Below are 24,405 nucleotides of genomic sequence, written 5' to 3'. Positions count from 1 at the left end.
CATTTACTGACTTTCTTTCTGTATATCCCATTACTTATTGAAAGAGGTATGGTAAAATTCCAACTAAGACTGAAGATTTCTATATTTCTCCTTTTTGTACTATTACAGCTGCTAACTTTCTAATATTTTGAGGTTGTGCTATTTGTATGCACACATATAGCGACACTGGAATTTTTGGTTAGTGCTTGCATGGTATTTCTTTTTTACATACTTTTACTTTTATTCTTTATATGGCTTTATATTTAATGCTCACATAGTCAGCATCTGGTTGTCTTGTTTTTATAACCAAGTCTGATAATCTTTGTTGTTTTTGAACTGAAGTATTTAGCGCTTTCACATTAATTACTGTTATATTTGTGTTTAAATCACCATCTTAATATGTTCTTTATTTGTCCCACAATTCTTTGTTCCTTAATTCTCCTTGTCTTCAATTAAGCAAATATTTTTTTAGTATTCCACTTTCCCCCTCTTTAAGTGTATTAGTTACAAATTCTTTAACTGGTGACCCTGGAGACTAAAATATGTTCCCTTGACCTATTAGAATCTACCAAAGTTGCTCATTTTACCAAAGCCTGGATAGGGAATATATCATTTCAACTTTATTTACCCCACATCCCACTCCCACTTTATGTGATATCGTTGCTTTTTATTGTAATTCTGCATATATTTTACTTTTTAAGCCTTTTGTTATGGAGAATTTCCAACATATACAAAAGTAGACTCAATACGTAACAAAACTCCATAAATGTCGCTCTGCTTTAATGATCACTAGTCCACGGCCAGTCTTCTCCCATCTCTATCCCCATCCCTTTCCCTCAAACATATTATTTTAAAGCAAATTCCAAACATCACATCATATCTCTTGTAACTATTCTTTGTAACACACTATTTAGCGTCTATCTCTAAAAGATGAGTACATTTTTTAAAACATACAACCACAATATTGTTATCAAACATATAAACCATTAACAATAATGCCAGAATACCATCAAGTATTCTGTAAATAATTCAAATTTCCAAATGTCTCCAATGTCATAGTTATTCTTAGAGGTATTTTTTGAATCAAGATCCAAATAAGTTCTGCACGCTGTGATTGGTTGATATGTTTTCTAAGGTTTATTTTATCTATAAATTCCCCTAAATCTTTTTTTTTCTCCCTTGCTACTTATTCATTGGAAAAACTGGCTTGTTTGAACTGAGCTTTTCCAATGTCTGATTTTTTTCCCATGATATTGTATTAAGTAAAATACTGCCTATCTGTACATTCTGTTTGTTGGTAATTAGATCTAGAGGCTTAATCAGATTCAGTTTTATTTTTTGTTGTTGGTTTTTAGCAAGACTATCTGATGGCTGATTGTGTGTGTTTCTCCCTCAGGAGGCATAACATCTGGTTGTATTTTTGTAATATTCATAACCATTAATGTTCAATGTCTTGACCCATTAATTCATTAAAATGGAAAAATAAGGATATTCTAATTCTATTGTATTTTTTATTTATTAGCTGGAATACTGTTATCAAGAGAAAACTCCCCCCATCTATGTTAACTTACTAAGTAGTATAAGAAATTAAGGATAAATGCTCAATTCTTTAAATTTTTATACGATTTTTCAAAATAATAAATTGGTTCATTAACATCCTCCCATGGTAACCAACCATTATTATTATTATTAACATTATCAACTCATGGATTTAAAATATTTGATGCTTCAATCCACTGCAGTTCTTATTCTGATGGATGCTTAAATTGTCTCATCTTTGGTTACAGGAAGATAAACTCCACTAGACATTATTTTGCTTGTTTTAAACAGTCTATATTCATTTATATTTACTTATATTATCATGCTTTTTTGGTGCTTTTCATGTCTTCCTGCATTTCCATAATTCCATCTGGGACCATTTCTCTTCTGGTTGAAGAGCTCACTTCAATAGTTTCTATGTAAATATGCTAGTAATTAATTCTCTTAGTTTTAATTTTTCTAAAAATACCCTTCTTGAAGGATATGTTCACTGGATATAGAATTCTAGACTGGCAATTAGTTTATTCAGCATTTTAAATATGTCATTCCTTTGTTTCTAGCTTCTATTTTTTCTGTTTAAAAATTATTTATGAGTCTAATTGGTGCTCCTTTGAAAATTTGTCTTTCTTCCTTTGGGTGCTTTTAAGACTATTTCTTTGTCTTTGGTTTCTCAACAGTTTTACAATAATATACCTACATATTCTATTTTATTTTATTTGCTCATAGAGTTTCTTGAATCTATGGCTTGATGTTGTTCGTCAGTTTCAGAAAAATTCTTGACCAGTATCTCTTCAACTATTGCTTCTGTGCCCATTTTCTCTCCAATCTCCTCCAAGCCTTCATGGCCAGGCCCAGACCTTTACACCATCTGATATGTCTCTTACAAAATTTTCTTTATTTTTGCACTATTTTTCTTCCATTCTGTGCTTTAATATGGATATTTCTACTGATCCTCCAAGTTACCAATTTTCTCTTCTGACATGTCTAATATGTTGTTAAATCCATCTACTGAGTTCTTAATTTTCAGTTACTGTAATTTTAAGTTTGAAGTTGTCCATTTTATTCCTTTTATAGATTCCAGATCTTTGATAAAATTTTCCGTCTTTTCTTGAACATATTAAGTTATCTGGTAGTGTGTGTTTGATGACCAATATCTGAATCACTTCTGGATTTATTATTTTGGGGGCTATTTTTCTCTCTTGATTTTTGGTCACTTGTTCCTGTTTCCTGGCATGCCTACTAATTTTTTAGTAAATGACAGATACATTGTTTATGGAAAATTTTACAAGCTCGAATGATGTTACCTTCCTCCAAAGGTGATTTGGTTTTCCTCTGGCAGGCGGACAGAGTATAGGCAGATCATCTTGGTCCAACTGAGGCTCGTCTATTTCCAGTTTGCTCTTATCCTAGGATGTAGCTATTCAGGGACCTCAATTAAGAGCCTTGAGTGTTCACCAGCGTCCTACACCTCCTGGGAAGCTCTGAACTCCATGAGACTCTGTGAGACTGCCAAAATCTCTGCTTTGCCTTTTAGTCTCTTATCAGGTGTTTTCAACTTAGTTTTTGTTGTCTCACCCTAGGAGTATACAACAAGATATCAAGGGAAAATTCCATGCAGCATTTTTAACTCACTTTTCTGTAGAAACTTCCCTCTGGGATTTTGGTTTCTCAAGCCCTGAACTCCACTGATAAGGAAAAAATTAAGCTATTTCCATTCTAGAAAATAAAATGTTAAGTTCCTTATTGATGTGTTCATGCTTTTATTTTCCATGATTTTTAATATTTTTAAAAGCTTATCATATTCTCATTATTCCAATATGAATGCAAAGAAACATGTACTAATAGAAAGCAAGAAATATTGACCTTCGCCAGGCAATCAACCCTCAGATAATGTCAGGAATTCTGGAGCTTTCTCAAATAGGAATATGGAAGAGAAGAGAAGGGAGATGTGTTATTTATCATAGACAATATTCAGCACAATTTTATTGCTCCTTGGGGAATCCAAAGCTTTTAAAGATGCTATTATTATTTGGAAGCCCTCCAGAGAGCACTAACTATTAAAAATAGCACCTGCACTCTGCTAAGTCAAATCACCTGTTTATTACCCAGGGTGATGAAAATCATTTAATAAAATATTACAGACACTTGGTCAAAACCATGCACACAATTCATATGTTCAGAGAAGTTAAAAGGGAATGTCTGCGCCTGGCTCAATACATATTTTTTAAATGGATGACTCATTTAATGGGGAGATAGAGATAATTTCACTGGTTGTTTTTACACACAATGAAGTTTTTTAAATAGTCAAAATAAGACTTCTGTAGCAGCATCTTATGTTTTTTCTTGCCCAGCAGCTACATAAAATCTTGCCTTGTAATAGCACCCCATTTTTTCCTTTGGAGAACCTGTTCCTCTTCCTGTACTTGGAATACAGATGTAGGAACATGACCCAGCCCTGGCCAATCACTATTCTGTCCCATTGGTCACAGTTATTGGTTCAGTAATGAGCATGTGATCTAAGTTATTCTGATGAGACTCAGTATTTGGATTTTCTAAAAACTACTGGAAAGAGAAACTCTGCTTGGATTCCTAAACTGGAAAAATGGAAAGCCCAGTGTAGTGATCACCACATAAGAAGGCCTGCCTATGAGAGAGATGCCTAAACTACCTAGAACTTTTCAATTACATGAGTCAACAAATGGCCTTTATTGCTTAAGCCAGGTTAGCTAAGACTGGGTTTCAGAGCTGCAACCAAGGGGCCTTACTATCACAGCTACATCAAAAAAGTATGTAGCAGCAACCAAGTCTGTTAACAAGAATGATTAACCCTCAGGTTTAAGACAAAAGTCTAGCTGCTAATTGAAATGAGGCAGAGGCATTAGAAATACTTATCATGTATATGGTAAAATTTATTCCAATCCACTGATAATGTTTTCATTTCCCACTTCCATTTACATTATGCCCAAGACATGAGACCTGAAAATTTATCCATAATATCAAATAGCATAGCTCCATTCTTGAAGTTCCAAAGGTAGATTATTTTTTGGCATATTAACCTATTCCTCACAGATGCTTAGTTATTTGGGGATCGAAGCAAGTTATAAAGTGTTCCAAGAAATGGGGAAATCTTTGTATTTTATGTTTTTAAAATTCTGTCTTCAGCTTTGGCTTAACAGCATGGTCGTTGTTGTTAGCCATAAGGAATACTCCTGGGAGAAAGGCTGCTAATAAAATAAGAATTCCTCAGCATCTTTTTGTCCTTTAAGTGGACACAGATTCAAGCATGTGCACGTACTGGAGATCACACATTGCTACTCACGGCATTTAATTATGAGTAAAGTAAAATGTGCAAGACCAGAATTTTAAATATTAGTTTAATAACCTTTATGCACCCAATTTCTGAATGATTCTCTTCCTCTCTGAGAGGCATCTAATGTCAAACAGTGGTATTAAGATGAGATTAAGGTGAGTCATGGTAACTGAAAAGGCATGAGGAAGGTACATGTCGGAATTATTAATTTAAAAAAAATGATGAAATATTCCCTTCCTTAAAATTATGCTCTGCCAATACATGCTGAAGTTTGAAGTGTGGCTTTATTTCCATCATTCATAACTCATCACTGTCTCCAAAAGGAAGAGGCTAGAGAAAAAGATTTTAAGAAAATTATAGCCATTTCAAAACCCCAAAATAAAGGAGAAGTCTAAAGGAAATTGACAAGTTTGTTGGTTATTTAAAGTAAAATTTTCAGTGTGCTACTATGGTTGATACCATATTATGTTGTCATTAGTTCCATGGAGTCAATTCTGACCTCTCGCAACCCTGTGTACAACAGAGCAGAACCTTGCCCAGTCTTTTTGTGCCATCCTCTCACCTTCCTGTGCTGTATCAGACAATGCTCTGCTGCTATTCATGGGGTCTTCATGGCCAATTTTTTCAGAAATGGGTGGCCAGGTCCTGCTTCCTAGTCTGTCTCAGTCTGGAAGCTCTGCTGAAACCTGTCCACCATGGGTGACCCTGCTGGTATTTGAAATAGTAGTGGCATAGCTTTCAGCATCACAGCAACAGGCAGCCACCACAGTATGACAGCCAACAGATGAGTGGTGTAGTTCTTTGACCAAGAAACAAACCTGGGCTGTGCCGAACCTTAACCACTAGACCACCAGGGCTGGCTACCATATTATGACCATGGCAAAAATCACCAATGCAGTGATTTTCAAACTTTACTGTGGTTCACATTCAAAAAAGATTTCAGGGGACTAGCCCAGTTGCATAGTGGTTAAGTTCACATGCTCTGCTTTGGTGGCTGGGGCTTCACAAGTTTGTATCCCGGGTGTGGACCTACACACAGCTCATCAGCCATGCTATGGCAGCATCCCACATACAAAATAGAGGAAGACTGACACAGATGTTAGCTCAGGGACAATCTTCCTCACTAAAAAAAACATTTTAAAACCACTGCCTTATGGAATGTATATATACACAAAATGACTATGTATACATTTGACATGTATGTAATAAAAACTCTTACCATATTAGATGAACTCTTATATTTTCTATTCTATTTCTTTCCATTTCATTCTATTTTATATCACTAAAAATAAATGCTGATCACAAATCACTAAGTTATTTTCACAACCCACCAGTAACTTACAACTAGATATAAAATGTGTGATTCAGCATAACTGGAACATATAACACATCTTAGGCTGAGAGAATTAGACATATTCAAATCATTACCAACACTAATTTCAGGTTAAGCCTTTTTGAAAAAGAAATCAAATCAAGTCTACACAGTGGAATTTCTTATACCCTTCATTAACTTCATCAAATATTTTCATAAAGTATCGGAAGTGAGATGTTTCATTTGGAACGATATCCCTCTGAATATATTTTGGAATAATCCAATATAAGCTCACCATCTCAAATTAGATCCAAAGACACTAATCTTTTCTTCTTCTTTTTTTTTAACTGCATATTTCTATAAAAGCCAGTGAAACATAATGCCATAGGGTAATATTCTAAGGTAACAAAGAGGTAGTCCCATTACCTATTCTGTTTTACCTCATAGTATCAACTACTCCTTGATTATTATTTCTGTGAAGAAAATGTTTTCTTAATGAACCTGGAGGAAGACAATGATTTGGTGAATGAAAAATGAGACATACAAAACAAAATACTCTTCATTCCACACCAGTATATATAATATCATTTGATTCCCCAGATTTTCTTAAAGCTTAACTCTCATGAAGACTCTTCTCCCAGATTTTTCCTTTTACCCTTGAGGCAGGTGCTGGGAAGGAACATTTCCTTGCTAGATCTACTATGAACTGAAAATTCCAGTGCCCTGAATGTCTCTTTTTTCCCCATTTTTAAAAAAGTGACTTGAATTACTATTAAAAGGATTTCACAGTTACATGTTGGCATGTTTGAAAGTATGCCCTGCAGAAATCAGATATGGTGCTCATCGTCGACATGACAGACTGATGATGGGTGGATGGGTTTCCCATTGACTCCCATGTCACATTTGTTAAATTTCTGTTGAGACCACAGGGTAGAGCCAGCTTATGAAATTCTTTGGTCTTCTTTCTGCTTCACAGATCATTCACAATCACCCACAGAAAAATATGAGAGAGACAAAATCATGGAAGCCCATTCTCACTGATGCTGAAAGCAGAAGCAAATGGCATAATCCTTAGAGCTAGGAGCAAACCTGCCTCGTAGAAAGCAGCCAGTATTAAAGCGAGGCTGGTTCAGCATTATGACCAAAATCAGCCACTCTAAACCCTTGGGTTCAGTCAATGGTATTTTTCTCAAATTTGTCCTTAAAGGTTGAAATTTATCATACTTAGGCTCAGCCACCCTTGAGATGCTTGACTCTACGGATGTGTATGAAATAGAAATAAAACCTACAGAGCTGTTTTGTGGATTGAATGAGCAACCAAATGTACACAGTCTCCAAATAATTGTAGGTGCTATAATAATTCCAAAAGGGTGTGCTGAACGGTTGGGATGCTGGCATCCTCCATTAAGGAAGACATTGTTAGCCACACTGCTTAGCACAGTTTTGGAAGGAGGCGTGAGGCTGACATAGAAAAACTTTGTCAGAAATTCCTATGCCTTAATCTTTTTTTTAAACTGAGGTATAACTGACATATAACATTATGTTAGGTGCAGTGCACAACATAGTGATTTGATATCTATATACATTACAAAATGATCACCACAATAAGTCTAATTAACATTTGTCACCATAGATAATTACAAAATTCTCTTCCCTTTTTTTTCTTGTGATGAGGATTTTTAAGATTTACTCTCTTAGCAACTTTCAAATATGCAATACAGTATTATTAAATACAGTCATATGTTGCTTAATGATGAGGACACAATCGGAGAAATGTGTCACTAGGCGATTTTGTCATTGTGGGGACGTCCTACGGTATACTTACAGAAACCTTGATGGTATAGCCTACTACACACCTAGGCCACATGGTACAAATCTTATGGGACCACCTTCATATATGCAGTTCATCATTGACCGAAATGTTGTTACATGGCACAAGACTGTATAGTGAGCATGCTGTACATTACATCCTCATGAATTATTTTATAGCTGAATCTATTCCATAATCTTATCTCTTTCTTTCTATTCTCTCCTTACTTCATTGCCATCTGGGCAAATTAAAAAGACTGGAAAAAGAAGAGGGGGTATTAAGGATGAGAAAAAAACGTGTGACCCCTGTTGTTTGTGGATGTGTCTAGTCAGTTGATACCAGGGCAATAGTCAGCCATGTGCCCTTCTGGAGTCAGGTCCTTATAGAACCTAAGATGGAGCAAGTAGAGAAAAGTAGCTTTGGGGTGGTTAGGGCACTGCTTCTGAAACTTTAATGAGTCTATAAATCACTGTGGGTTCTTGGTAAAATCCCTGATTGTAGGGTGGGTCCTCAGATTCTGCCTGTCTGCTCTTAGGGGAAACCCAAGCTGGCGTCCGTGTAATGCTGCACTGCCATTCTTTGGGTCTGGGGCAGTGGCCTACCCTTAGCCTTTTTCTTTACAGGAATTTCACCTGATTCCTTTTCCTTTTTAAAGACATCTCCAGTAGAGAGAGGAAAAAAAGCGTGGTATCATAGGAAAAGCACTGGCTCTGGATTCAGACAAACTTGAGTTGGAATCCCATCTCTCCAACTGATTTGCAATCTGTGTGATTGTAGGTGAGTCTTTTTTAATCCCTCTGAGGTTCATTTTCTCCATCTATAAACCAAGCATGCCATCTTCCTAACTCTCAGGGCTGTTACAAGGAGCAAATGATAACATGTGTGTAGCCTGGTAGGTTCACTTATGGAATGAACAAATAGAGTCTAAAGCACAATAATTCTGTCCACAGGTAATAACAAGAGAGGGTGGAGGGCTACAGTGTTTGAATATATCTTTGTTTTTTTAATACTATAGCTTTGGCTCTTTCTTAGATCCACAAGTGTGGGTTTTGAATAGTGTTCTAAACACATTAAGTCAAGTATTTCTCCTCATTTCCAATACTTCTCTGACTCCAGACAGCTACTGTCTGATCATGCTTTCAGTAATGACAGAATCCAGGGCAGACTAGGTTTTAAAAATTATTTCTTACTCAATCTAATGGTAAAAATAGACAATTTTCTTTCCCTCAATTAATTTAGTTCCGACTTCTTTGGCTCTTATTTCCAATGACAGGTCCTCCTGGTTCTCAAACTGCCCTTTCTAGTCTCTCTTCTCCCACCTGAAGTCAGGCTCTCCTCTGCACTCAGAGTAAGTAAGGCAAAGGCGCCCCCTCCTACTCATGCTGGCCAAGTGGTGAACCTGAGTTTCTCTAGAGGAATCTAGAAGCTATATCTGAGCTAGGCAGAGGAATTAAGGGTAAAACAGCTAATGCAGACCTTCCCTAACCTTCCCACTGTCACAGATTGAACCCAGCACTTAAAACTTGGGTTTAATAAAGAGGGAAAAGGAAGTAGAGTGATTTTTTTGAATGTAATAGAAACAAGGAAGGAAACAGAAGAAAACTGTAAAATAATGCTATTAGCTGCCACCTTCTCCCTCCCCCCAGCCCCCTAACTACCTTTAGTGGTCTCCAAGATGGCTTGGGCCGGTAGCTGATGGGTGTTACAATTCCTAGGGATCATGCCTCGACTCTTCTGAGCCCCTGTCACAATTCCTGTTTAGGTGACACTAAAGGATCTTGGGCACCATCACAACAGAAAGGACCTCCAATCACAGAAGTCTCAACTCACGACAAGGAATCAATGATCACTCAGGGATGCCTGCTCTTACCATCACTTCCTCTGCCCCACTGGCCTCTCTCCCCTAAGCTGTTACAGCAGAAGTGGGGCCTGCTTCCCATTAGCTCATTTCCATCTCAGACTGAATCAGAGGAACGAATTATTATTGGCTCTTCTCTCTTATTAGATTGATCCACATGATAATGCCATATGTATAGCTCAAATATTGCCAATTTCATGATTCAACTTCATATCCTGTTTAGAGAAATGAAGTTTCACTGTCACAAAAAAGTGAACCATTTCTGTGGCTGAGCTATGCTGGCTAGAACAAAGTTATCTCAAATTCATTTACTAAAAGACTGCATATTTTCAATGAAAGCATATTCAGTGTGGCCTTTCCCCTTACTTTCTACTTTTCTAAGGCAGATAAATTCAGAAAACTTCCTGAGGAAACATCTCATCTCAAGCAGCAACTATCATTCAAACACCATGCAATCACTGTGCATTTCTCTGTGTAAGGCCTGAGAAGGACAGAACAATAAACACAACATCATTTCTGCCTCTAAGGAGCAACTGATCTAGCTGGAGAAAGATAGAACAACGCAAAAAGATAAAGAATGAAGCAACAATATAAGAAATGTCGCAAGACAGACCATAATCATTTGCTAAATGAGTGGAATAGAAAATAAGTGCAGTGAGTCGAGAGGCAGGAGCAATCACCTAGAATCTGATTTGAGCCACTTTCCATCTAATTTAGCTCATCAATCACTGCACCCTCCCACCTACTTACTGTGGGAAGTTATCACAGAAAATGAAAATCACCTCTCTGCCTACTCATAACTCCCAGACGACAGTCCCAGAGATGTATACCCAGTAGGTCTCAGACCACTCCCTCCCATTTATTGGATCAGGAAAAGATGGACGGATGGGGACATTTATGCTGGACACTTTTCTCTCCTCTAGATGAAGTCAGTATGACATGAGGGGCCTAAGGGTACACATCTCAATATAAATTGCAGGCACCTAGCAGCCTAGCACTTAAACTAACTTTATGACACCACTTAATTCTGAATTTCAACCCTTTTGAGCAGTTGTCAATAGTCAAAAGTGGCCTTAGCTGTCAGTATCCTATATACACTGATTTGGGTACAAATGAGGTCATATTAACATGGCACAATCACTGGCTATTTATTTCAGCAATGCCCTGTGTGCTCTCACTCACAGACCCTCCTGTGGGCCTCTACTCTGCCTCTCTACTGAGGTCCCCCACTTGAGGATGGCACTTAGCAATGAACCCTGTCTCCAGTGTCCTCCAGGACTACGCTGCTCCTTTCTCCAGGGAGCCAAGACCAAGAGCTCTGAAGTGGCAAACTCTCAAGGCAGCAGCAGCCCTGGCTGCCTCAATGCTCCTTGCACTAAAGCCATATTGGGATGTTCCAAGCAGAAATGCAGACAACGCCCTTTGGGAAAAGGCCACCACTGTCACCTTCTATCATCTGGGCCTGAGAAAGATTTGCTCACACCCCAAAGAAACATCTCTGATTAGGCCCTTCCTCTCACCTCCCACATCTTATTCATGAGAAAGACGTGTCAATTTTACCTACAAAATATCCCTCGAGTCCTCCTCTTCCCTCCATCTCAGCAGGCATCCTGTTGGTTGAATATTAATCATCATCACCACTTACGTGGGCCTTTACCTAAGCCTTCTACTAAGCCTTCTACTATCCTGTTTCCTTTTTGCTCTTCCAGTCCATTCTGAACATAGCAGCAAGAGAGACCTTCTAAATACATTAAATGAATGACTCCTTCCTGGGCTTAAAACTCTTCAGTGCCTTCCTGTTGCACTCAGAATCAAATCTAAGCTCTTTGTCTAAGGTCTACTGCTCCCCAGGAGAAGCCTGGGTGGAAATTTCAGGTCCTCTGCTCACCATGTGTACTGTGTAGCTTTGGGCCAGTTACTTACCTTCCCTGTGCTTCAGTTTCCTCATATGCAAAGCTACACATTTCATCAACTGTATGAGAAATAAAGTGAGATACTACATGTAAAGTGCTAAGAACAGTGTAGTCCACAGCAAGTGCTTCATAAATATAACCAGCCTGGTGTGCTTTCACTTCCTCAGACACATCTTTCCCACCTCAAGGCCTTCCATCCACTGTTCCCTCTGCCTTGGAATGCTCTGGCCCCTCTCCTCCAACTGCACGGTCATCTCCTCCCCTCTGTTATGTCTCCTCTGCAGAAATGCCTTCCCTGACTAACATGTCTAAATGGGGGCTCTCCATACCCCTTCTGTTATCCTCTATTGCAACTCTTTATTTTCTTCATACCATCAATTATATCCTTCTTTGCCTATTTACTTACTTATTATTTTCATCTTCCACAAGACTTTAATCTTTATAAGGACTTAGACCACATTTATACTGTTTACCATTGAAACCCCAGCACCCAGAACATCACCTTGCCTCAGGGATCCCCCATTAAGTTACTATTTATTCTTTTCATATTTCTTACGGGTTTTAAATATATTTTGATATTTTTAATTGGTATATAAATCTCTGTTCCAGATGCTATATTTTATCAATTAAAAATGACCCTTTGTCTTAAAAAGAGTTACTATTTAAACTGTTAACAATGAGTGAGTGGATAAGTCTTGCTAAGTCCCTCATCTTACCTTCCCTTCTCTCCCTGGAGCTCAGACCAGCTCTCTGGGGCTGGGTTGGAGAAGAGACACAGTGACTGGCCTCTTCATGGCCTGGCCTGCCCTGCTCCCCTTAACTACATACAAGTCTTTCTTCAAGGCCTCCCTTCTCCTCAGGCAGATGCTTAGCAAACCAAGCTCTACATGCTCCTTTTGGCTAATCCAATTCATTTTCTTTCCCCTCTCTATATGTACAGATTTGCGTGTGCGTGCGTGCGTGTGTGTGTGTATGTATGTACACACACTCTTTTGTATATTTAGATGTTATGTTAGCCCAGTTTCCACAAAAAGCACAGCCTGAGGCAAAAGCTTATGTGCTTCTAATTTATTAGAGCGTGCCATCCCAGGGAAGCAAGAGAGAGAGAAGAGGGAAATGAGGCAGAAAAGGAAGAAGAGCTGATACAAGGGTACATTTCTGAGCTGGCTGCTACTATTCTCAAGCACAACTGATTGTTGGATCTCCCTGGCCCCTCTTCTCAGAGGGGTCATGTGAAGGACAACTTTTCAGGGCAGTCAGTTAGGGGGAAGAAGGGAGACAACGATTATCCACCCAATGGCCATGCAAGGGGGCTGAGCCAGTCTAGAGCGTCTCAGGCCTCAGTGGCAACTGGGGAGTCCCAGGGACAGGTGAGGGCTGACATGAGGGACTGGCAGCAGTCACTATAACAGCCTTCAGCCATTAGAGGCAGCAGTAGTGACCTGGCTCCAGAACCTCAAGAGCAGCATGTGTCAGGAAGCGTACAGATCTGGAGTGGGGTCTAAACTGAGTCGGGTACAGATGGATAAGAAGGTGCTGATGGTCTAAATGTATTGCTAGAGCATGGTAAGCATGCGACACATCAGCAAGCTCACCACTCTGAAAGCTTGCACTCATGGCAGACATCTCCAAATTTTTAACAGTACTTTATCCAGCTGAGCCCAGGTTCAGCCTCTGAATCCTTCTAGATACATGGCTGTAAATAGCCACTACACCCAATAACACATGATACATCTCCAAGAGACAATATTTCAATAAAAAAGGCCTTTCCTATACATTAACTAATTTGATCTCTGCAAATTTTCAACACTCAGTGGGGAAGGATAATTCATCTCTATTCTACAGATGGGCAACTGAGACTTGGAGAGAGTACATGATGTGGAGACAGTCACATGCCGTCAGAGCAGGAATGAGAACCAAGATTTTCTGACTTCTTGCTATGGGTAAAAACCTAATATACATATACTGTAACCCAATGACTGAGAATCACATAATTATTTTGTTAATTTAACTATACGAGGGTAAATAATGTGTTTCTTAAAATGTGCCCTCCTGCATTGTTTTGGTTATTTATTCATTTATTTGCTGAGGAGGATTTGCCCTGAGCTAACATCTGTTGTTAATATTCCTCTTTTTTTTGCTTGAGCAAGACTGCCTGAGCTAACATCTATGCTGATCCTCCTCTATTTTGTATGTGGGTCACCGCCACAGCATAGCAGACAAGTGGTATAGGTCTACTCGCAGGATCTGGACCCTCGAACCCAGGCTGCTGAAGCAGAGTGTGCCAAACTTAATCACTACACCATGGGGCCAGCCCCCATTGTTATTTTTTGTTTTATTTATTTATTTATTTTGGGTGTGTGAGGAAGATTGGCCCTGAGCTAACACTGTTGCCAAACTTCCTCTTTTTGCTTGAGGAAGATTGTTGCTGAGCTAATATCTGTGCCAACTTCCTATACTTTACGTGGGATGCCACCACAGCGTGGCTTGACGAAAGGTGCCAGGTCTGCTTGCAGGATCCAAACTGGGAAACCCCAGGCCACCGAAGCAGAGCATGCAAACTTAACCAGTACACCACTGGGCCAGGCCATTTTATTTTTTTAACATACATTGGAAGACAGAAATGAGACCCCAAAATAGGAAGAGTCAAGACAGTAATGCAAATAAGGCTAATATAAAATGTTTTTTAAAATTCAGACCAGGAGGGGCTGGCCCCGTGGCCGAGTGGTTAAGTTCGCGCGCTCCGCTGCAGGCGGCCCAGTGTTTCGTCGGTTCGAATCCTGGGCGCGGACATGGCACTGCTCGTCAGACCACGCTGAGGCAGCGTCCCACATGCCACAACTAGAGGAACCCACAACGAAGAATACACAACTATGTACCAGGGGGCTTTGGGGAGAAAAAGGAAAAAATAAAATCTTTAAAAAAAAAAAAAAAAAAATTCAGACCAGGAATTATGAAGACAAAAACATACTGTCACGCTAATGAAAATAATCAATTTTAGAAAGTGGAAAATGTTACGAAAGGGAAGTTTTTCTGCAAAATCTCCCACCTAACCCAGCTCTACAGCTCAGGAGCCAGTGTCCATGGCTCTCCTTGATATTTTGGGAAAGAGAATATCATTCAAATGATATCCTTTCCAAAATCAAACTCTCCGTACACCCTAACACAATAGCTTTCATCATTCTACATTTGACACCAGTTTTACAGATTTAGCATCTCACAGTGATAGTGCCCTAATTTATGGGGCAAAGTTTATTTCATATAAAGCAGTTCTGGCCTTCATCATGGTGTGATTAGATGTCAATTTGCCAATGTTCTTCTTCGTAAGCTTTGACATTTATTATAGGGAAGATGTGTTATTATTTCTACTGACTCTTCATTCCTCCCCCACCCACCAAATATACCCACCCAAATGTTCGGAGCTTTGTATATGCATCTTAATAATCTGTCATCCCGTACTTGGAAAGGAAAATGTACTATCATATGGCACCAGGAATGTCTGGAGCTCTGGCTAAAACATCACGGGTCTGATATTTAAGTCTTATTGGGGGTCTACCGAATGCAGAGAACTGTGCTAAGAACTGATAGTCCCCAAGATGTGTTATTGGTCCCTTTTCTTCCTCCCAACCCCATTTTCATCCAGCCCCTTTAAAGCTTTAGCTCCCCACTTTTCTTCAGTAAATTTCCTCCTCCAGCCCATGTTATCCTTCCCACTTTAACGCCAACCATACTCTTTCCCTTCAGTGATTGTTTCCGCTTTGGCGAGCCCAGCTGGACCTCCAGCCTATAGAGCTCAGCCCTAAGCCCCCCAGCACTGCCCTGAAGACCAGTATTGGCCTGGTATGCAGGTCCTGCTCCCTCCGCAAGGTCCCTGCTCAGCCCTGTCTGATACCCAATAAAGCTTTAATCAAACAAACAAATAAATAAAGATGCAGAAATGAATACGATACTGCTCCTTTCCTTTAAAGTGGAATGTTCCAAACTACATGATATAACCCAATAGTGGCTCAAGAAATCAATTTAGGGAATTGTGACCAGAGTTTTTAAAAAAACTAAAGTAGAATTGAATAGGAAATAGTAAACTATATCTCACACAGTAAGTGTGGGTATAGTCTCATGAATCTCTGTGTGTGCATGTATGTGTGTGTGTGTGTGAGTGTGTGCATGCGCGCATAAATGGATTCCTTACTGTGGGTAATCTAACAGTTTGAAAGCCAAAGTTTCCTACAGGGGGAAAGCCATCATTTGAACACATAATGATACAAAATCTATGCATGGAGAATCCCTAGAGTGCTGCATAATCAGCAAACAATATGCACATCCAACGGCAGACATTAGTACAAATAAGAAGCAGGCCTGATGTTCAGGCAATGGTGAGAACCCAAACTTTGCTTTCTAAAGCCCATATTCATCATATCACTTCCCACTCAAAAATCACTGTACGTGCCCGCCATCACCACAGAATACAATCCAAACTCATGAGTATGGCAATTGATGACCTCCAAGCTTATCTCCCACTACCTGTCATCCCCATCCCACCCACTTGTACCGCGCTGTTGCTATAATCCTTTCTTTGCCATTTCCTGAATATATCCTGTATTTTTCTGCTGCTGGGCCCTGGCACAAACTTTTCCTCCATGCAAGAATGCCTCTCCTTCTCTAAGTGACCAGTGAAGTCGTAAACCTATAGTGAATAGCTTTCGTTGTGTCTCTCCAGCAAACTATGCCATCCTCCTTCTGGTAACGTTATTCTCTTTCTTTTGAGGAACTCCCCGAAGTTTCCTATGTTCCTGGCAGTGTTGTCAATTGTAACAGCCCATTACCTGTGGCCACAGGGGAAGCCACGTGACAAATATATAGTGATTGGCTGAAAAAATAGGCATGTATCTGCCTCTGGTGCACATGATGAGTGCAGTATCTGCTCTGTGTTATAACAGCAAATCCTCAAAGACTATGAGTCCTTTAGTGTACATCAGAATCACCTGGAGAGCTTATTAATCCACAGATTATTTGGCCCCACCCCCAGGGTTCCTGATTGGATAAATCTGAGGTGTGCTGGAGATTTTGCATTTCTAATATATCCCTAAGTACATTAGTTTCCTACTGTGTGTAACAAATTACCACAAATTTAGAGGCTTAAAACAACACAAATTTATTCTCTTACAGTCCTGGAGGTTGGAAGTCTGAAATAGGTCTGATGGGGCTGACATCAAGGTGCCGGCAGAGCCGGTTCCTTCTGGAGGCCCCAGCCGAGAATCTCTTCCTTGTCTCTTCCCGCTTCTAGAGGCCACCCGCCTTCCTGGCCTGCAGCCCCTTTCTCACACCTCTTCTCTCTGTCACCACAACTCCTGCTACTAACCCTGGTCTCCCTCTTATAAGAAGCCTTTTAATTATATTGGGCCCACCTGATAATCTCGGCTAATCTCCCCATCTCAAAACCCTTAACTTAATCACATCTGTAAAGTCCCTCCTGGGGATTAGGATGTGGGCATGTTTGGGAGCCATTATTTTGCCTACCACACCCAGAGATGCTGATCCTGATAGTACAGGGCCCACACTTTAAAAATCACAGAATGACTATCTCTATCAAGGCCAATCTTGTATTATTTTAATTATTCTTTAGTCTGTCAGCTTCTGCTCTATCCCACTAGATTCAGAGTATGCTGAGGGCTGGATTGAATGTTGGCCTTTTTTTTTCATTGCTGTAATTCTATTTACATTCTCATTTCTGAATACTGGCATATACATCTTTCAGTCAAATGTGGGGATTAGGCAAACAGACTGAAACACTAATAGAAAAAAGTTGTGAACCTAATACCCTGAAGTGAGAAGAAACTGGTTAATAAAATTGTCTCGATTCCTTACTGTTCAACAATAGATTTTCTACCTCATTATGCTCCTGAATCTCAAGTCCCTCTATTGTTGACTACTAAATATTGCCATTTTGATGTCTCTAGATATTTCAAATTTTTCTCAAACCAAATTTGTGTAGCCAGGCCCACCCCAAGCTCCATGTCATGATCTCAGAGATGATCTCAGAGATGGCTTCCCCAAACACTCAAGCATTAAAGCCAGAAATCTTACCAGCATCATAGGAATAGCAGGTGACATTTATTACACCATTGCTATGTACCTGGAAATGTTCTCAGTTCTCTATAGGCACTTACTCATTAGTTCTTGTAGGTCTTGTTCATTTTTATATCTCCCATAGTGCCTTGCATATAGCATACACTCAATAAGTCTATACTGCCTTTTCATTCAGTAGATTAACTCCTTGAGGGTAGGAACTGGGTCTTATTCATCATTTTGTTGCCAGCATGAAACTAAGTAACTAGTACCTCACATGGCATTTGTAATAAAATGATAGAGAGACCAGACCATATGTAAGTAGTAGGAAATAAGCTGGCTGGGTTGGGGTCGAGCGTGATGTCAAATTGCCTTGAACAGCACACAGAATTGAAACATGATATAACAGGCTGATACTTATTGCAAAATTCTAAACAAAGACATAACACTAAAATAATTTTATACAGCCATATCAATAAGTCCACAGTTTAGCTTAGAAGCAATCAGACAAGGACCAAAGGTTTTCCAGGGGGTCTGATTCTTCAAAGAGACAAGAGGATTGAAATTGGGTCCTTCACATTCTCTTCCAGCCTCTTAATTCTAAGTATTGAAGTATCCGGCCTTTGTTCTTGGTGATTTACTATATCTGATTGTAACTCAGATTCAAACATTAGGCTCTGCCTTCTTTTCCATCAGGATTTTAAAATCAATATCTTTACCATTTATGAAATTATGTGATGTGCTTTGAAGACTTAAGGCATCTTAGAGAGAGAGGGAATGTCACCTTGTACTACAGTACCAATGTACTAAATAATGACTTCTTTAAAAATCAAAAGCTTGTTGGTTGAAATGCTATTAAATCGTAACCTATAAAAGTAGCACATGATCATTTCAATGATACAAAAGGCAAACTCTAAATATAATGGCTGAGAACTGTTACAGTATGAGAAGAATGCAATCTAGTTTTTTAATCATTTAGTTATGTGCAACATGAAAGAAAAAATTCTCATAAAGAATGTTTTACTCACAATATTTGTCAGAGCATCTAATGTGTGCTAAGGATTGCGTAACAGTGCTGTACAAAAGAATCCCTACCCTTATGGGGCTAAGAATCTAGTGAAAAGGACAGACATTAAAAAAATAATTATGAATAATTAAGTACAAGAGGCACAAAATAAAATGAAGGTATTCCAGGAGCAACGGGAGCACAGAATCAGGCATGGAGTCTGGAGGACAAAGATGCTCTCAGGAGAGATGATATTCCATCTGAGATCCTAAGGGTGAGTGAGAAATGACTGGCAACACAGAAGGGGAAAGAACTTTCCAGCAAGGGATCAACATACAAGAAGGGGGAGTGATAAGGGATGGGTTGGGAACATCGACGCCTATTCAAGAACATTCAACCTTGACAAGGTGGATGGGAAAGAGCTGACACATTTGCTTGAGCTCAATCCCTCAGCATTTTGCATTTTAAGTCATCTGGCTCAACACTACTTTCTAGAGGCTCTCTATGAAACTGAGTATACTGAAGAGAACCTCAAGAATCTTAAGTGTGTAGGGCCGGCCCCATGGCCAAGTGGTTAAGTTCACACACTCCGCTTCAGCGGCCCAGGGTTTCACCGGTTTGAACCCTGGGCATGGACATGACACCGCTCGTCAGGCCATGCTGAGGCAGCATCCCACATGCCACAACTAGAAGGACCCACAACTAAAAAAACATACAACTATGTACTGGGGGGATTTGGGAAGAAAAGGCCAAAAAAAAAAAAGATTGGCAACAGTTGTTAGCTCAGGTGCCAATCTTTAAAAAAAAAGAATCAAGTGTGATGCATTGTTTAGAATATAAGCGTGATTCTAAGTGATACCTGATAAAAGACTTTTTCAAATGGGCATGACTTTCTTAAAAGGAATTTAAGTTAATTTGGTGATTAGGGAGAGAATGACATAAGTTTTTCTACTAAAGTCTTTGGTTTATATATCCACCAGTAACGTTAGAAGGAAGCATCTGTATTTCAAGGTGTCTTTACCGGGTTTGTTGCATAGTGAGCGGACAGCAGGCACATGCAGATGACAACACAGTTCTTATTAAGAGATCTTATTCTGAAGACCTTTAATCAAGCTCTTACTACATATGAGACACTCTGCTGAGGGCTCTACATATCTCTCTCATTGAATACCTTCGCAACAACTCAGGAGGCAGGTACAATGATTCTCAGTTTATAGGTGTCTCACCTGAAGTTTAGAGAGGTTAAGCAACTCTTCAAAGGTCACACTGCAAGTCAGCAGTGGAGGCTCTTAACCTCTCCCCACTGTTATCCAGGAAAGCTCTGCTTTTGTTCCATTCTGACCACTTTTGCTGAGGGGCTTGGGGTGCTTTTTGACTCTTTTTTTGTTTCCCTTTGAATTACCATCTAGTCGTTATTGCTACAGTGTTTAATAAGCAATGCATTATCCCTGATCATTGGAATTAATATCATTACTCAGAGATAGTAAACAGAAGTTTGCATTTGTACACTGCCTAGAGGTGGAAGCATCACTAAATGCCTGAGGTGAGAGGAAGAGATAAACGTGCAGACTTGAATCAGAGGCAAGGGATGCAATCTGATGTGCAGTCATAAGAAATTCTGCCTAGGCTAGCAAAGACACGCAATCCTTCACCACTCCCAGGCCGAACTGCAGGGTGCATCTCTCCTAACGCGGGTTTTCTTTCCTCCACAGGGCACAAAAGCCCCAGCTCCATCACACACACACACACACACATGCAATGTTCTAGGAGCAATGGGCTGCAAGTCCCTTTCACAAAGTTTGCTTGGGGCCCAGGAATTAGTTTACATCCATGAACTGAGGATGTTTAAATTAAAAACTTCCTACCAATTCAGCAACAGCTAGGAGAGTGGCGACTGTGAATGTACAGAAATTGGCCTGCAGCCTTCCAAATGGCAAAGCAGCAGCTGAAGCTAAGGAGCAGCTTGTTACTAAAAAAGTATCCATGTTAACCCCATCCACTGAGCAGAACAAAGGATCATTAATGATTCCAAGGCTTGTCATCTTAGAATGGGGTGGTGGTGATTAGAGAGCATCCAGATATGCTTTTCTTGTGACATTTCTTATTTTTAAATACCAGTATAAAAATATGTGTTAATTTTTATGATTTGTGTCACATGCTATGCTCTAGGCCCGACATGAGACAATTTCACCATTCTAGTATATCACAATGAGCAATAAACAAAAAAACAATGATAATAAGAAAAGAATCACTTTCCAGGATTGTATAGTTGGCTCTGACATTTGGGAAATTGCTTTATTGCCAGAAGTCAGTTCCTGCGGTTGCGAGCATGTTTCCACACACAAAATTAATAACGTGCCTAGCTCCCCTCCCCCTTCATTTTATCACATGCAGATTGGACCCCTCAGCCTGTAAAGTCACATTTTTAAAATAAGATTTTCTTTCTTTATAAAGTATACAAGGACATATCCTATAGAGCCGCAGAAGTCTTGGAAACGCACATTTGCCCAATCCTTTGTTCATTCAATCAATGCCCATTGAGTACCTACTAAGTGCCAGGTAGTTTTCTAGGAGCTGATGACTTCTCAGAGAAGGTGACAATTGAGTAAAACAGACAATAAATAAGTAATCCATTAAATGAACAAAATAAGTTTGGGAGTTGTAAGTGTTAGGAAGGAAATAAAGTAAGGCAATGTGATAGATGGGCGGGTCCCTCCTAGTGGGTGGTCAGAAAAGGATTCTCTGGGAAGGTGACATCCGAGTTGAGACCTGGATGATAAGAAGGAGCCAGCCATGCAAAGATCCGAAGAGCGCACTGGGCAGAAGGAATAACAAAGTGCAGAGGCCCAGCGACAGGAACAAGCCTGGTTTGTTCAAGAACGGATGAAGTTCACTGTGACTAGAGGACACTGAGGGAGGGCCGGTGGATGGGACAGAAGGTCAAGGAGGGAGACAGGAGCAGATCAGGTGGAGGCCCTGCAGGCTACAGTGTGGGCTTAGGATTTTATATTAATGATAAGCAGAGTCAGTGGAGGTTTAAAGCCAGGGAACGATGGGTTCTGACATTTAAAACATTACAGCTGTTTTTTGGTCATAGGGTAAAGAAATGGACAAAATTGTGTTCCATTCACAGATGTCAGCTCCTCACAGATCCGAAGGCCCTGTCTGTGTCAGTATGTGTAGTGATTAAGAACACAGGGTGAGTATGTGGAAGTTAAACATGTAGACAAAGAGAACAGATTAGTGGCTCCCAGGGGAAAGGGAGGCTGGGGGGTGGGCACAAAGGGTGAAGGGGTGCACCTACAACACGACTGACAAACAATAATGTACAAGTGAAATTTCACAAGGCTGTAAACTACCATAAACTCAATAAAAAATTTTTAAAAATAGGATCATATTAGACATACTCTTTTGTAGTCCTTTAAAAAAAAACCTCAGTAATAATATGCATGGGTTCAGAGTCCTAAATGTCTCATGCATGTTTTCCAGAAAGCAGCTATGAGCTGATATCATTCTCTTTGGTCTTAATGTGCATATGTATAGGTGTAAAAATAGTTGGCAAATAGTTGACAGATGGGAAAATACTTTCACATAAATTCTTTTATTCTTCTGTGCTCCTGCTGTAACCCATCTAAACTTCTACCTTAGCATCTATAACAAATATTGAACCTATTTGCTCAACTAGCTTTCTTTACCAACCAAATCATAAGTTCCTGAGGGGGATGGGGAAAGCAATGACCAAACTAAGTTCTATACACTCGTATCTCTATCTATCAGAATGTGTAGTACATGCAAAGGACTAGGCAAATGTTTATAGAATGAGCAAAAAAATATGATTATACAGTTTTTGTTCTGTGATTACAATAAATATTCTGTAGCAAATTAAAAAAAAACACACAGTGTGAGTCAAAAATCTAGGTTTGAATCCTTGCTCTGCCATTAAAATGTGTGTGATCTTAGGGATTCCATTTAATTTACTAAAGTCTTAGTTCCTCCATGTAAAACCTGTGATGATAACTCCTTACAGGATCTTGGTGGGAATTAAATGAGACATCACCACAGTACAGAGTAGCACTAGTGCCTGGTCCATGGGATGTGTTCAGGGAATAACGGCTGCTATCATTAGTATTATTAAAGTCAGGGAGAAGAGAGGGAAGGAGACAGCGAAGGAGTAAGCAATGACCCAGATCATTTAGGGTAGAATACAAACCTATAGGAGACAGCATGGACGTTTCCATCAGCATAGAGTATCTCTGTGCTCCAGGTCGCTGGACAAGAGCCACCTCTGCAATGGCCTGAGCGTGGTAGACTAAGGACCAAAATAGAATTTTAGAAAAACTGGAAACAATCCAAATGCTCATAAACAGGAGCATGGATCAATAAAATGTGGTATATTCATGCAAAGAAATACTCCATGGAACTGAGAAAGAATGAACTACTGGCACTCCAAATAACATGGATGAATCTTACAAACACATTCATTTAAAGAAGCTAGAAAGAAGGGACTACATGCTGTGTGATTCCATTTTGATGACATTCAAGAACAAGTGATGGGGCCGGCCCCGTGGTGCAGCAGTTAAGTGCACACGTTCCACTTCGGTGGCCAGGGGTTTGCCAGTTCGCATCCCGGGTGTGGAGATGGCACCACTTGGCAAGCCATGCTGTGGTAGGCATCCCACATATAAAGTAGAGGAAGATGGGCACAGATGTTACCTAAGGGCCAGTCTTCCTCAGCAAAAAGAGAATTGGCAGCAGATGTTAGCTCAGGGCTAATTTTCCTCAAAAAAAAAAAAACGTAGTTACCTCATGAAAGAGTGTATTTGGAAAACATCTGGAAGGGGCACAAAGGAGCCTGCTGAGGTGCTTAAAAATGTTTTATAACTTGATCTACATGGTGGCTATGTGGAAATATACATATGTAAAAATAACATCAAGCCATGTACTTAAGATTAGCATACTTGATCAACTTTTACAGTATGTATATATGTTATACCTTAATTTTTTTTAGATAAATCATTTCAGGGAATCAGACTCAGCTAAATAAAAAAAGAAATGGTGACCTCCTGCTGTCTTCAGGAGAACTCTAACCTCAGAACTATTCGGGAGCCTGTTAGTCTCTAAGGCAGCTTCCCCCTTTCTGTATTAAACAGCTCTCCCCATTCTGTCAGCCCCAGGGAAGGAAACTAACCACAGGGAACAGATGAAGAAAAGCTTGGCTTTACAGCAGGACAACTGGAAAGTACGTCAAACTGTGGCCACGACCAGCTTCTCAAAAACCACTCTGGTGATCACCAGTGCCTGCTTATCGCCTTACCTTTCTTTTGTGCTGTGTTCAATTTGTCTGTGTTGAATGAAACCTCAAGGGGGGCGAGGTCACTTCTTTTCTATATTAGAAGTATACCTCAGGTACCTGGGTGCTCTAGAGAGAATAAAAACAATAACGGGAGGCTGTGGAACAACTGACGTGGGGAGCATATGTTTAAACAGCACTTTCTGGCATTTGAATGAGGGAAACTCAGAGGGCTTCCAGCATAGGAAAAGAATCCAAACGGAATTATTTCATTTTCCTGATAGAGCACCTCAAGTCATAATGCAAAAGTCATTAAATCTCG

At 39.8% G+C, this 24,405-nt stretch overlaps 1 protein-coding gene across 4 annotated transcripts in view; it reads right to left on the bottom strand.

Annotated features, from left to right (window-relative positions):
* The window catches only part of FHIT (fragile histidine triad diadenosine triphosphatase), a 1,353,587-nt gene that overhangs the window by 1,122,506 nt on the left and 206,676 nt on the right, over positions 1-24,405 (bottom strand). The window contains exon 2 of one of the 4 annotated variants that reach the window (XM_070492771.1): positions 24,108-24,212. The exons of the other annotated variants lie outside the window; for them this stretch is intronic. The gene's annotated coding sequence lies outside the window, so the exon portion shown is untranslated. The remainder of the gene's footprint in view (positions 1-24,107; positions 24,213-24,405) is intronic. 4 annotated transcript variants of the gene reach the window in all.

This window comes from Equus asinus, chromosome 21 (assembly GCF_041296235.1).
Source record: "Equus asinus isolate D_3611 breed Donkey chromosome 21, EquAss-T2T_v2, whole genome shotgun sequence".
Taxonomy (NCBI): domain Eukaryota; kingdom Metazoa; phylum Chordata; class Mammalia; order Perissodactyla; family Equidae; genus Equus; species Equus asinus.
This window is presented reverse-complemented; position numbering and strand designations above follow the sequence as displayed.